Source organism: Pelophylax lessonae, assembly GCF_965119305.1.
Source record: "Pelophylax lessonae genome assembly, chromosome: 11".
Taxonomy (NCBI): domain Eukaryota; kingdom Metazoa; phylum Chordata; class Amphibia; order Anura; family Ranidae; genus Pelophylax; species Pelophylax lessonae.
Window position 1 is genome coordinate 141241184 of NC_138778.1, and position 16864 is coordinate 141258047.

A 16864-nucleotide genomic window follows, 5' to 3' on the forward strand; every position below is an offset into this window, starting at 1 on the left:
ATGTCATGTATTATTAGCGGCATGCCACAACATGCTAGTCAATTGGGGCACTCAAAATTCACTTAAGATATCAGACGTTAGATTAGCGGTTAATCGCAATCACCTGTTTGAACGCCTACTAGCAATTAATCAGGGCTCATGTGTAGCCTTCGATAACAGATGGAAGATGTGGACTGACTTTAGAGGGTAACAAAACTGACTGATAACTTCACTTTCTACTAGAGGTTGGCGCTTTGTTAAGATGGGGCCTGGTCGGGAAGCCGCGGTTCCCTCCCCTCTTGTAGAGTTAGTACCCGTTAGGGATGCAGAAGGGGAGGGGATGACGAAGAAACGACCGGTGCACCGTCTCCCACTTCAACGAGATATTATCTTCTTTTGTGTCTAAGAGGCTCTTCTACCACGTTCCTCATATTAACAATAATAGAAAGTGCAAAAGAAGTTGCCCCGGCGCTACCTCTAAGTGACACCTTGTCACTTAAAATATATGTGCCATAGTGTGAGTGATTGGGAAAACAGTGAGTAAAAATAAATATAAATAAATAGTGCACATATAAAATTAAAATAATCCTTGTGTGAACAAGGATATTTCTTTGTGACCACTGTGAGAAGGTGCTCGTGTGCAGGTTGCAAAATAAATAAATAGGTTGAAAAGATGAAATTTTTTTATTCCAATCAATAAATAAATTAAATGAATCCAGAGCAATAAATAAACAAATTAATCAATTCAGTGCAATAAAAAACAAATGAATAGTGCCACTGGATAGTGTGCCAGTGTGAAATTATAATATTGCTTGTAGAAGGTGCCAGTGAGGCAAGTGAAAGGAAGAAATTCCCACTGTGAGAGAAAACAGTGAATGAAGGTTGCATACACTAGCGTGGCCGCTAGATGTCGCAACTACAATACGACCTGTTTGGTAGTATTTGCTGGATTAGGTGAGCACAATCATGAGGGTTCCTTCTCCACGGCGAACAAGTATTGCCAGTTGATGTCATGTAACATAAGAAAAAGGGGACCCCATTTGTGCAGTAAAATAAACGGCAATTGGAAAAAATATAGACACACTCACGGTGTAGGCTGATAGCGATCAGTTGCGGTCTCCCGGGAAGCTTCCGCGTTCCACGGTTTCAACAGCATCTGACCGTGGAACGCGGAAGCTTCCCGGGAGACCGCAACTGATCGCTATCAGCCTACACCGTGAGTGTGTCTATATTTTTTCCAATTGCCGTTTATTTTACTGCACAAATGGGGTCCCCTTTTTCTTATGTTACATGACATCAACTGGCAATACTTGTTCGCCGTGGAGAAGGAACCCTCATGATTGTGCTCACCTAATCCAGCAAATACTACCAAACAGGTCGTATTGTAGTTGCGACATCTAGCGGCCACGCTAGTGTATGCAACCTTCATTCACTGTTTTCTCTCACAGTGGGAATTTCTTCCTTTCACTTGCCTCACTGGCACCTTCTACAAGCAATATTATAATTTCACACTGGCACACTATCCAGTGGCACTATTCATTTGTTTTTTATTGCACTGAATTGATTAATTTGTTTATTTATTGCTCTGGATTCATTTAATTTATTTATTGATTGGAATAAAAAAATTTCATCTTTTCAACCTATTTATTTATTTTGCAACCTGCACACGAGCACCTTCTCACAGTGGTCACAAAGAAATATCCTTGTTCACAAAAGGATTATTTTAATTTTATATGTGCACTATTTATTTATATTTATTTTTACTCACTGTTTTCCCAATCACTCACACTATGGCACATATATTTTAAGTGACAAGGTGTCACTTAGAGGTAGCGCCGGGGCAACTTCTTTTGCACTTTCTATTATCTTAACCCCTCGGGGTTTTGTTGCTGGCAGCTTACACCTGTCTGTTATATATTATCTATACACTTCCATAGCGCTGGTCACTCTTGCCTTTCTATCATATTAACAATAGATTTTGATATTTTTTCTGACTGTCTGGAGTTACTGTATTGCGTTTGATAACTTTATCCTGTGTATTTTTGTTTTATTTGTGCATGTTGCACAATGTTGAAATTGTCATGTTTTTATGTGTTTTTTTATGCAAAATCAAATAAAAATGTATTGTTTAAAAAAAAAAAAAATATGTCAAATCTTTGGGCCCATCTAAGAGTTCATCATATTGAATTATATCATGCAGCACAGAAAAAACAAAATTAATATCAATGTGATTTTGAAATACCTCCTCCACTATCCCAGGGAACAATAACAGATTTGTTTAAAAAAAAAAAAAACAGGTGTCACTGTCTAGATTCAGATGGAAGATCCCAACTGCTGGACAGAGTAATCACAGAGATGATGGTTAATGATAACCAGCCATTTACAATGGTGTCTGATTCACCAAAAGGTCGTTGAGAAAGTAAAGGCTATGCTGCAACCAGAGAATGCTGGCAACTCACTCTCATTCACGATGAAAGGAAGGAGGGGGATGGCGCTGTCTGCTGATAAATAAATCCAATCAACTAAAGATCGGTATGAAAATTATGGTGTAGTAAAAGGTGTTGTAAAATTCCAAGTGATCACCCCAATGTAATATAAATAATAATAAGGAAAATAATGTAGGTAACAATAAATGTACAACAAATGCAAGAATGAGTAAATAAATAGCAGATAAATGTAAAAAAAATTATATATATATATATATATATATATATATATATATATACACAATCTAAAAAATCATGCTTGATCACACAGTGGTGTACATAGTAAAATTAAAATGATAAATTAATGCTATAAAGTGCTAGGTGACAACGAATATCCTTGGTAAAAAAAAAAATGGGAAACTAAAGTGACCAGGTGCTCACATAGGTATCCAAAACGGTGATAAAGTGCAACGTGACAGTAAGGGATTATTGAAATATGCTAAAAATGACCATAAAATGGTAAAAGGATGGTGGTAATACAGTGCCTTGGGAAAGTATTCGGCCACCTTGAACTTTGCGACCTTTTGCCACATTTCAGGCTTCAAACATAAAGATATAAAACTGTAATTTTTTTCAAGAATCAACAACAAGTGGGACACAATCATGAAGTGGAATGAAATTTATTGGATATTTCAAACTTTTTTAACAAATAAAAAAACTGAAAAATTGGGCATGCAAAATTATTCAGCCCCCTTAAGTTAATACTTTGTAGCGCCACCTTTTGCTGCGATTACAGCTGTAAGTCGCTTGGGGTATGTCTCTGTCAGTTTTGCACATCGAGAGACTGAAATTTTTGCCCATTCCTCCTTGCAAAACAGCTCGAGCTCAGTGAGGTTGGATGGAGAGCGTTTGTGAACAGCAGTTTTCAGTTCTTTCCGCAGATTCTCGATTGGATTCAGGTCTGGACTTTGACTTGGCCATTCTAACACCTGGATATGTTTATTTTTGATAAGGGGGGATGGGTGCGCTGATAGTGTGTTGAAGCTGCTCCCGGTATTCAGTGCTTTTGAATATGGATAAATGTATATGTAGTGTGGGGTGCGCTAAACAACAAATAAATAATGAATATATAACATATATCTATATGTGAACCAAATCAACAAAAGTAAATATATATAACATATATCAATCTGTGAAGCCAATTAATAATACAAATCAATTGGTGCATAAACATAAAAGTTCATAAGTGTCCATAAATATTGTGCAGGTGAGTAGAATTGTATTCTATCCAAATAATACGTGTATCCACCACCGAGTGAAATTCATCCTTACCAAACGGAAATAAATAAGGTGCAACTATATTTTCTTGTGCTGAAAAAATATCCAATCTCCTTGTGAACAAACACCACGTGTAAATCACCAAGAATTAACCTCTTACCAGATGGTAATAGGTATGCACTTGTTCAGTGAAACCACCGCCTTGCTTCCTCTTTAAAATCCTGAAGTGGGATGTAGAACCGCTCTACCTTTCTTTCTCCACTAGATGGCAACGAGTACCAGCAAGAAACACAGCCTCCTCCTTCTTCACAAGCTCACAAAACCACCGTGTATTAAAGGAAAAAGGAGGACTAATAGTGTATTACCCTTGAGATTTATTCAAAAAACAGTTGATATTGCACTTACAATTAGATGTCTTGTATTCAGCATAAACATAGGCATACGAATTCCTGCAAAGGCTTGCGGCCGGCTGCAGCACGGACCGCAAGTTGTGTGTGACGTGTGCGCCTCCTAATCTGACCGGTTTCTTCCCATAGGACTTCTACTAAGACAGGAGTACTGGCGCATCGTCACTTCCGCTTTATTTATACAGGTGGAAGCAAATTGTCTAACTTCCGGTGTCTGCAGAGCAGGTAGTATAAAAACATTGATCTATAGCACATCCTGGTGACACAGGAAGTAAACACTTTACTTCCTGTCTGCAGAGCAGGTGTCTGCAGAACAGGTATGCTTTGGAACTTCTGGCTGATAGCAATAATTCATTATTTATTTGTTGTTTAGCGCAACCCACACTACATATATGTTTATTTGTGAACCATTCCATTGTAGATTTTGCTTTATGTTTTGGATCATTGTCTTGTTGGAAGACAAATCTCCGTCCCAGTCTCAGGTCTTTTGCAGACTCCATCAGGTTTTCTTCCAGAATGGTCCTGTATTTGGCTCCATCCATCTTCCCATCAATTTTAACCATCTTCCCTGTCCCTGCTGGAGAAAAGCAGGCCCAAACCATGATGCTACCACCACCATGTTTGACAGTCGGGATGGTGTGTTCAGGGTGATGAGCTGTGTTGCTTTTACACCAAACATAACGTTTTGCATTATTGCCAAAAAGTTTGTTTTTGGTTTCATCTGACCAGAGCACCTTCTTCCACATGTTTGGTGTCTCCCAGGTGGCTTGTGGCAAACTTTAAACGACACTTTTTATGGATATGTTTAAGAAATGGCTTTCTCCTTGCCACTCTTCCATAAAGGCCAGATTTGTGCAGTATACGATTGATTGTTGTCCTATGGACAGAGTCTCCCACCTCAGCTGTAGATCTCTGCAGTTCATCCAGAGTGATCATGGGCCTCTTGGCTGCATCTCTGATCAGTCTTCTCCTTGTATGAGCTGAAAGTTTAGAGGGACGGCCAGGTCTTCGTATATTTGCAGTGGTCTGATACTCCTTCCATTTCAATATTATCGCTTGCACAGTGCTCCTTGGGATGTGTAAAGCTTGGGAAATCTTTTTGGTATCCAAATTCGGCTTTACACTTCTCCACAACAGTATCTCGGACCTACCTGGTGTGTTCCTTGTTCCTCCATGATGCTCTCTGCGCTTTAAACGGACCTCTGAGACTATCACAGTGCAGGTGCATTTATACGGAGACTTGATTACACACAGGTGGATTCTATTTATCATCATTAGTCATTTAGGCCAACATTGGATCATTCAGAGATCCTCACTGAACTTCTGGAGAGAGTTTGCTGCACTGAAAGTAAAGGGGCTGAATAATTTTGCACGCCCAATTTTTCAGTTTTTTATTTGTTAACAAAGTTTGAAATATCCAATAAATTTCGTTCCACTTCATGATTGTGTCCCACTTGTTGTTGATTCTTCACAAAAAATTACAGTTTTATATCTTTGTTTGAAGCCTGAAATGTGGCAAAAGGTCGCAAAGTTCAAGGGGGCCGAATACTTTCACAAGGCACTGTATATTAAGGTGACACAGTGCACATGTAAATGTCCAGTAATTGGTATATATCAATATATATATACAGCAAAGTGGCGGGTGCACAAATGCTAATCAAAAACATTAGCTGGGTGTCAGCAAATGAGAACAGTCCATATATAAGTGACAACTCTTCATGCAGCAATGGTAATGGTGACCCCGTGGTGGGTGGTATGGTGAGGTGCTTGGTGGCCCCTATGGTAGGTAGCAAACTCATCAGAGATACCCACCCCACATAGGGGTATAGAGCGGGTATAAAAAATTGCAGGAAAGATCCCTCAGGTAGGTCCTGGTTCCCTCAGGTATCCTGAAGTAAGAGGGCACATTGTGTAAAACTGTATAGACATTCTTTGTTGTAAAGTCACAGAAAATGGGTAATCACATTCGTAAAGTGTAAGACAAGCGGTGTGTAAGTCCTTGGAGCGCAATACGTTCCACACGAGTGCCGGAACCGGAACTGATGTGACTGCGCTGTACATATTTCGTCATCCAACGTATTCAGCAGCGTCATGTCACTTCAGGTTCACTCCCTTATGTATACTGCGGTTCCTAGGCAACGAGCGGCACGGCACGCCGGAACAAGGTCAGCTTAGCTATAGTCAAAATTCAAGGCTACAGGAATATGGCAGGCAAGTTCAAAATCAAACCATGTGTACAATTCCTAAAAAATTGTGCCATTGGGGAGGATATATGATTAAAGGAATCTCATAAATGCTGACAAAGAAATAAATAAATAAAACCATGAATAAATCAATTAGTGATAGAAATATATATAAAGCCGTTTTCAGTGCCTAGTGGGTAACCAAGTGATCATACAGCCAGGATGAGTAATTGATACCAACATAACACAAACACTAAATCTAGTTGAAGTAAAGTAAAAGGATTAAAAATGAATGTAAGGTTAAAAAAGTATATATATATATATATATATATATATATATATATATATATATATATAAAAAATGAAGGTGCATGATAGTGACAATCAATTAGGAAGTACTAAAACACACTAGCAGCGCTAAAATTCATAAATAATAAATAAAGTGCAGTCCACTGGGATAATGTCCATATGTTCATATAATCATGCAATGTGCCCAGAAACCGTGAATGGATATATTGCACTGGACCCTCCACCGCACCAACGTGCTCCCCCTAATGAGAGACACTCACCAGAAATCTGGTCATACAAGGACTTGTAATGCCAGCCTATCTCAGGCTCAGAAAACGATATCCACAGGAATTTCCCAGGACAAACGGCCCTCGATCAGTCTCAATCGGATCAATTCTTGTGGCAGACCCACAGGAGATTCCAATTACATCAGGGGTAGTACATGTGAAAATAATAGCTCACATAGGGCAATATTGCATGGCTAAAATCAGACTTTATTACCCACAAAAGGATCCCCAGTAGCTGATGCACTTACAACATGTAAAACAAAGCAAGCTTGTCATATAAAGGATGAGGCATAAACCTGCGTGTAGAGGCCGATCCCCGTAGTGACAGTTTGCCGCCGGTACCAAGCTGTAGCGAGCCTCGGGTTCAGCATCAGACGCTAGGTCCTACCTCGTGACCGCGTGACCACGCCCTGACACGTTTCGTTAGCAAGTAACTTCAACTGAGGGCGTGGTCACGCGTGTACGGTCACCGCTATTTGACTATACCGACGGGGCGGAGGCACCAATCAGCCGGATGACGCAGGACCTTCCCGCTCATCATCACTTCCGCCCTTACCGGAAGTCATATCATGTAACATTGGCTTCCGCCCACACAGCGAATCACTGCCATCTCCGATCAAGACTATCCATTTTCCACAGCGCCCCTAGGGACGAAAGGGAACTGGCACTCGTCGGATCACAGGCAGATCATATAGCCTATACATACATAATCGATATGTTACAATAAATAGCGACTTATTACAACAAAAATATCCAAATAAAAAGGTGATTACCATTCAATAAACATAACGATAATCACATGCACATTATAAAAATTAGATAAAATTATCTTAAGATAATACATAAAAGGCATCATTCTATATTTAAAATTAACCATATTAAAGCAAGAAACAAGGGTTAAACGACCAAATCCAAAGGGACAAAAGGATCACATGAGACAGGGGAGGTAAAAAAGTTAATAATCACTAATAAAACAGTTGATGTCTAAATCAACGTTTAGCCCTTTGGGATGTAGAGAGTTGGTCAAAAATATCCAATACGTTTCACGCTTGGACAGCTCTCTTACTCTGTTTGAGCCCCTCCAGACCTGTTTGACATTTTCGATTCCCCAAAATTTCAACTCACTCGGATCTTGATTGTGATACTTTTTAAAATGTAAAGAGACATTATGGTCCTTATAACCATTTTGAATATTTGCAATGTGCTCTGAAACACGTATTGCAATAGTTCTCTTCGTTCTTCCAATATAAATTAAGCCACAAGGGCACTCCAAGCCGTATACCACATGAGTGGTGTGGCAAGTGATGAGATCCTTAATGTCGAAGGTCTCACCATTCGCGGAAGAACTAAAAGAGGAAAACCCCCGCAAATGAGTCCGCACCTGTCTACATGTCTTGCAACGACGACAGGCATAAAAACCCGTCCTGTCGTCCCAAAACATAGAGGGCTTGGTGGGGGGGTCAAGGACCTTACACACCAATTGATCCCCAAAAGTGCGTGCTTTTTTATATACAAAGGAGGGTGTAGATGGAATAAGGCTCCCCAAAATCCTATCTACACTCAATACACCCCAATGTTTTCTAATAATGTCCTCTACCTCTCTATATTGGGAATTGTATTGTGTGAGAAAACTCCACTCCTGTTTGTTGTCAGTTGGTCTAACAGTATCCACCAGGCATTCCTGCTGAGAAATGCCTAGGACTTCCATGATGGTACTATCAAGCTTCCGTTCATCATAACCCTTCTCACGGAAACGATGTCGGAGAACCTGAGCCTGTGTCAGAAAGTCCGTATCTGCCCTATGTGAGCTATTATTTTCACATGTACTACCCCTGATGTAATTGGAATCTCCTGTGGGTCTGCCACAAGAATTGATCCGATTGAGACTGATCGAGGGCCGTTTGTCCTGGGAAATTCCTGTGGATATCGTTTTCTGAGCCTGAGATAGGCTGGCATTACAAGTCCTTGTATGACCAGATTTCTGGTGAGTGTCTCTCATTAGGGGGAGCACGTTGGTGCGGTGGAGGGTCCAGTGCAATATATCCACATTGCATGATTATATGAACATTATGGACATTATCCCAGTGGACTGCACTTTATTTATTATTTATGAATTTTAGCGCTGCTAGTGTGTTTTAGTACTTCCTATTTGATTGTCACTATCATGCACCTTCATTTTATGTGGTTAGATTTATAGCAGCAGCTTTTAGATATATTATTTGTTTTAGCATTTTATATATCACTCTATATACATATAGGTACTTGGTAATAGCGCCGGTTGAGTAAGTGTTTTTAGTCCCCACTTGTGTCCGTTTCACTTGCTCCTTTTGGATATATATATATATATATATATATATATATATATGTATTTTGTGGGATATGAAGGATACCAGACATGGGAGAAAGTCACACATGTGCAAGTCACAGGCAAGTCTCAAGTCTTAACCTTCAAGTCTCAAGCAAGTCCCAAGTTACTGTGGCGAAATGCAAGCAAGTCAAGTCGAGTCCCTGCTAGAAGTCAAGCAAGTCAAGTCAAGTCACAAATCAAGTCAAAATACTGATCTACCCCAATTTTCACCTTTAAATCAGTTAAAAGTCAGTGGTCAGGAAAGGTTTTGTTTTATTTTCAACATTAACAAAACTGCTTAGTGCTTTTTTCTTGGCATATTAAAGAAACACTGTGAATGCCCAAACAGCTCAAAATCCTTCGTCCGGTCATGTTTTAACACCCCAGTCACTAAAAACATGTTAAGTATTTCCATTGTTAAACAGCCAGTGTCCTAAAAATCAGAACACACTGAGGTGTTTTAAGTGACTGTGGTGTCAGAAACATAACAGGCACATTAATTTTGCTTTAACACATCTTGAGAAAATGCAAATATTTAATAACTTAAAAAAGTAAAGTCATTTCGAGTCATATGTCTCAAGTCAAAGTCAAGTCTCAAGTCATGAATACCAAGTCAAAGTCAAGTCGAGTCTTTTATTAATTTTAGTCAAGCAAGTCTCAAGTCCTCAAACTGGTGACTTAAGTCTGACTTAAGTCAAGTCATGTAACTCAAGTCCCCCACCTCTGAAGGAAACTCACGAGAATGAGGACATCTAGTGGATAGTGGAGGAATTGTGTGTGAAGCAAGAAAATACTTCTGGATATTACGCAGAATAAATGTACAGGTAAATGGCCCTGAAAAAGTGTAAAGCTTCACAAGAAAATAATGAATAAAATGGGGTGTATATTTTATGACGGAAAATGGAGAAATAACTAGAGAGTGTATAGTGGAAACAAAGTGAAGGTAGATTATACCAATATATTCAGTGAAAAGTTTAGATAGTATATAACATGGATAGGTATAAATAATATAAAAAGGGGGAGGGTAAATGTGGATAGTTGAATGGGTAAATATGATAATATGGGGGGATACTATATTGGAGGAGTAATATTAAAAAAGGAGAAGGGGAAGTGAATGTACATTAATATGAATAGATAACATGAATTAATATACGTTAGAAAAAGGGTTATTATACGTAAAAAAGGAGGAACATCTAAAAATTAGAAATAAAACAGTTAAGATCAATATCTAAATGTAACCCTTTAGACTGGAGAGTATTGAGCCTATAAATCCAGGCTGTTTCGTTTCTAGAAATTTTGATATTTTTATTGTCACCCCCTTCAATGGCCTGTAATACAATCTATTCCATAGAAGGTAAGGCCACTAGGGTCCCTGTTGTGTGCTTCTGCAAAATGTCTCGAAAGACTATGCTTGGGGAAGCCCTTCCTAATATTGTTTATATGCTCCCGGATCCTGACGAATAGAAGCCTGGCTGTCCTACCCACATACTGTAGCCGGCAAGGGCATTCTATCAAATAGGTGACATGTGTGGTCTGACATGTAATCAATTTGTTGATGCGGAATTCCTCACCACTCCATCTAGACTTGAATTTCCCTGTTTTCTTAGGTTTATTCCCAACAGTTTTACATGGCAGACATCTATTGCACCTAATAAAACCTTTTATATCTGTAAACATTTTGACGGGTTTGGGTGGGTGTACTACGTTATGCACTAATTGATTACGTAGCGAGGGTGCCTTTCTATATATAAATTTTGGTTTGGATGGTAGTAACTTAGACAGGGTCTTGTCTGATTTAAGTATGGGCTAATATCTTTTGATGATGCGTTCTGTTTGTCTAAAGTCTCTATGGAACCCAGTAATGAATGCCAAATCATTCTGATTACGTGATAAGTGGCTAGATTTGTACAGGAGGTCATCTCTTTTCATATCTTGTACTTTTTTTTCTAGTTTTGAGTAGCTTCCCCTTGTCATATCCTTTTTCTTCAAATCTGGTAAGTAAAATATCTGATTGTGTGACAAAGTCATCCACTTTGTCGCAGTTCCTTCTGAGTCTAATAAACTGACCCTTTGGAATGTTCTCCTTCCATATCGGGTGGTGGCAGCTGGTAGTGGGTATGTACCCGTTTAGGTCCGTGGGTTTAAAGAATGTTTTGCTTTTAAGACAGTTGTTCTCTTTGAAAATATGTAGGTCAAGATAATATATCGATTCCTGGCTCCAGTCGTCCGTAAATTTGATGCCATATGGATTGTTGTTCCCAGAAGAAGTTCTGCAAAGATTCCTCTGATCCTTCCCATAAAATTTGCAAATTAAGTCGCGCTAATCATATGATCATGGAGAAGTAAAGTCCATAAAGTCCAAACAATGAATGGAGATGTAATCAAAGAACAGGTCCCCTTAAGGGTGTATGCTTACCACATAGAGGTAAGATATAGGCAAAACTCTCTGTGCATTTTTAAATGGTTTTACACTATGGGAGCCTTTTTTCCTTTATGTTGGTGAATATTGGCATTATTTTGGAGACATCTGAGAAGCTGTACTTTCAGCCAAGTGTTGGTCCCTGGATGTTTGAATACTATACAGGCTTGAGTGTTTTCTCCATCTGGTAAGAGGCGACCCCTACTGGTGTGTCTTAATATTGGCTCCGTGTGTTACACTGGATTGTGATCTGCACATTTTGCTATACTTTTATCTTCACATGGTATTTTATTTTCATGATCCAATGACTATTGAGTCTATCATTCATGTGAGCCTGGATCTACCATCAAGGTGACAAGACCTGCACAGAGAGTTTTGCCTATATCTTACCTCTATGTGGTAAGCATACACCCTTAAGGGGACCTGTTCTTTGATTACATCTCCATTCATTGTTTGGACTTTATGGACTTTACTTCTCCATGATCATATGATTAGCGCGACTTAATTTGCAAATATTCGTTGGGGTGTGGTCACACTAGAAGTTGCTGCTGTTGAGTTTTTTTCCTTTAGCGCGGTTAATTTCCTTTATATTTGCCTTCCCATAAAATAATAATATCATCGATATAACGTCTATAAAAGGTCAACTGTGGGATATTTTGTGTGTAGATCAGAGATGTATAGTAACTAAGTAGAACTACTTCACTACTGTACTTAAGTACCGAAAGGCGGTATCTGTACTTTCCTAGAGTAGAATTTTTTTCTCCTACTTCCACTTTTACTTCACTACATTTTTTCAATGATTTCAATACTTCTACTCTATTTTTTTTTGTGCTGCATAGTTACTCGTTACAATTATAAAAATTACCACTGCCAGAACAGTAGATGGCAGGTTTCATGAAGCTCAAAACATGTGTATTATCAGCGCATACGAAAATAAAAGCTACTGTATGTATAAATAAAAGCTGCATTTGAAATAATAAAAAACAATATGATAATCAAACTTTTGACTTCTTTCTTTAATAACTACATAACATAGTACTTGTACTTTTACTTTCAATACTTGAGTAGCAATTTATTTTTCAAAACTACTGGTACTTTTACTTTCAGTACTTGAGTAGCAAATTTTTTAAAAAAACTACCTGCAATACTTAAGTACAAAAAATGCTGAATACTTTAGTACTTCTACTCAAGTCACTTTTTGATCGAGCACTTGTACTTTTACTCAAGTATGGGTTTTGAGTACTTTATACAACTCTGGTGTAGATAAACTCCTCTTCCAGCATATCCATAAACAGGTTAGCAAAGCTAGGTGCGTAGCGTGCCCCCATAGCTACCCCTTTTGTCTGGAGGTAGTAATCTTGATAGTACCAGAAGAAGTTACTTCCCATAGTAAGCTTCAGACTGTCCAATATAAATTGAATTTGCGCCTGCTTCAGTTTCGTTCTTTCGTGTAAAGCTTTGTCCACTGCTCTCTGCCCATCATCTTGTCTGATGCTGGTATAAAGAGAGTTGGCGTCAATCGTTGCCAGAATGCAATGTTCTGGAATGTTGATATCCTTAAGTACCTTGATTAAATCTGCACTATCCTTAAGGTAAGATCTGCCCATCTTAACCGCTGGTTGAAGATAGCTGTCTAAGTATTCACCTAGCCTGGAAAATAGTGAGTCTACTCCACTCACAATAGGCCTACCTGGTGGTTTCTCCGAATTTTTGTGCATTTTCGGTAAGTAGTATATAACTGGAATTTTATTGGAATTAGGTACAAGGTATTGAGCTTCTTTTTTATCAAGTATACCTATGTCCTTCCCTCTTTTGATAAAATCTTTCAGTTTCTTTCTATATGGTTTAGTGCAGGGATCCTCAAACTACGGCCCTCCAGGTGTTGTGGAACTACACATCCCATGAGGCATTGTAAAACTCTGACATTCACAGACATGACAAAGCATGATGGGAAATGTAGTTCCTGAACAACTGGAGGGCCATAGTTTGAAGACCCCTGGTTTAGTGGGATTCCCTCTTAGTTTATTGTATATGCCTTCCACTTGTAAAAGGTTCGACATTTCATGTTCATAGTCCTTCTTATTTAGGATAACTAGCCCTCCTCCTTTATCCGCTGGGCAGATAACAATTTCTTTCTGTTCCTCCAATTTCCTTATAGCTTGTTTGATCTTGGTATCTTTTTTTGGGTGGGTGTTCAATTTACTTATCTATTGTACTGCCGATACACACTGACAGCCCTGCGGTCTTCTTATCTATTGTACTGCCGATACACACTGACAGCCCTGCGGTCTTCTTATCTATTGTACTGCCGATACACACTGACAGCCCTGCGGTCTTCTTATCTATTGTACTGCCGATACACAGTGACAGCCCTGCGGTCTTCTTCTCTATTGTACTGCTGATACACACTGACAGCTCTGCGGTCTTCTTCTCTATTGTACTGCAGATACACACTGACAGCCCTGCGGTCTTCTTCTCTATTGTACTGCAGATACACACTGACAGCCCTGCGATCTTCTTATCTATTGTACTGCCGATACACAGTGACAGCCCTGCGGTCTTCTTCTCTATTGTACTGCAGATACACACTGACAGCCCTGCGATCTTCTTATCTATTGTACTGCCGATACACAGTGACAGCCCTGCGGTCTTCTTCTCTATTGTACTGCTGATACACACTGACAGCCCTGCGATCTTCTTATCTATTGTACTGCCGATACACAGTGACAGCCCTGCGATCTTCTTATCTATTGTACTGCCGATACACAGTGACAGCTCTGCGATCTTCTTATCTATTGTACTGCCGATACACAGTGACAGCTCTGCGATCTTCTTATCTATTGTACTGCCGATACACAGTGACAGCTCTGCGATCTTCTTATCTATTGTACTGCCGATACACAGTGACAGCTCTGCGATCTTCTTATCTATTGTACTGCTGATACACACTGACAGCCCTGCGGTCTTCTTATCTATTGTACTGCCGATACACAGTGACAGCCCTGCGGTCTTCTTCTCTATTGTACTGCCGATACACACTGACAGCTCTGCGGTCTTCTTCTCTATTGTACTGCCGATACACAGTGACAGCCCTGCGGTCTTCTTCTCTTTTGTACTGCTGATACACACTGACAGCTCTGCGGTCTTCTTCTCTATTGTACTGCAGATACACACTGACAGCCCTGCGATCTTCTTATCTATTGTACTGCCGATACACAGTGACAGCTCTGCGATCTTCTTATCTATTGTACTGCCGATACACAGTGACAGCCCTGCGATCTTCTTATCTATTGTACTGCCGATACACAGTGACAGCCCTGCGATCTTCTTATCTATTGTACTGCCGATACACACTGACAGCCCTGCGGTCTTCTTCTCTATTGTACTGCCGATACACACTGACAGCCCTGCGGTCTTCTTATCCATTGTACTGCCGATACACACTGACAGCCCTGCGATCTTCTTATCTTTTGTACTGCCGATACACAGTGACAGCCCTGCGATCTTCTTATCTATTGTACTGCCGATACACACTGACAGCCCTGCGGTCTTCTTATCCATTGTACTGCCGATACACACTGACAGCCCTGCGATCTTCTTATCTATTGTACTGCCGATACACACTGACAGCCCTGCGATCTTCTTATCTATTGTACTGCCGATACACACTGACAGCCCTGCGATCTTCTTATCTATTGTACAGCCGATACACACTGACAGACCTGCGGTCTTCTCCTCTATTGTACTGACGATACACACTGACAGCCCTGCGGTCTTCTTCTCTATTGTACTGCCGATACACACTGACAGCCCTGAAGTCTTCTTCTCTATTGTACTGCCGATACACACTGACAGCTCTGCGGTCTTCTTATCTATTGTACTGCCGATACACTATGACAGCCCTGAAGTCTTCGGAACCTTACCTTTGACAGAGAATATTTGTGCTTACCTGGTTCATGTGTGTGAAGGATTTCCCAGCAACGCGGACGGACTGTCCAGGCAAACAGAACTTTTACCGTGATAGTCGATCGGACAGCCCCAAGTTGACACGAAAAGGATCAATCCGGGTCTGCCGGAGTGTTCCACAAAAGGGGAGCAGTGTAACAGAACCTTACCTTTGACAGAAAATATTTGTGCTTACCTGGTTCATGTGTGTGAAGGATTTCCCAGCAACCATTCGGTTATTTACACTCCCTGCTATCATATCTCTCTTTGCACTGTGAGCCCCAGGAAGTGACTTCTTATATGGACATTCCATGAAGTCAAGGTATGGCCAGCCTAGAGACGGAATGTCTGCTGATTACGCAGCTTTGTCTACATTATGTTGATTTGGGCTGAGGCAGCTTTTGTTAAGTGTGGTAATGACCTTACCTATTTGTCTGGGTGGATGTCGGGCCATTGTTTAAGTAGTGTCTGATATACTTTCCAGGTGTATAAAAGCCTGTATTCTTGTTTCAATAAACAGTTGTTTTTCTTGACCCTTCAAAACGTCTCGTTCCTGGAGGGGAATTTTACTGCATTATTACCCGGTCATTCAACAGCTGAACCTGACTGTCCTCTTGGATCTTATGGTTGGGATTATACTACTTCATTACTACACAGGGACTTGCCAGGAAAAAGGACGTCTCCAATGGCTGATACCCTCTCACCACCTGGGTAGCCATTACATCTTCTTATCTATTTCTCATGCAGATTGTCAAGATCTTAACATGTAAGTGTACTATTTTGTTGTTGAATAAATCACTATCATACTGACGTGGCATACCTTGACCTTATTGGCCTTTACAGGATACCTTGCTGGATATGCAGGATGCCTTGACTGGCATTTAAAATGGTTATCTTAAACAAAATGTCTTTTGAGTTAATCTCATTTTACTTTGATTTCTTTACATGTGTCACTAAGCTTGCAAAGGCTAAGAATATATCAGATGACCGAAACAGTGGAAATTCCCTATCTCTCAGAATATCAACTCTGTCTGGACAGCTGACCACAAAGCCAATAGTATCTTCTAAAACCCCCTTTGGAACTTTTATTGAGCGTCACCAAGAAATTTCCCTTATGACCGAGAATCACGATCTAGATTGACATAATGCTTACTATAATTAGTTGTTAACTTTGATTGCACAAAAGATGTTAATGACAACCCATTTCTTGTACGTCAGATTGTAATGACAAACCCATTTTGGAGTATATTTAAACTCCAGCAATGCTGTAATAAATCAGGTCACTATGATTCAGCCATCTTGAGT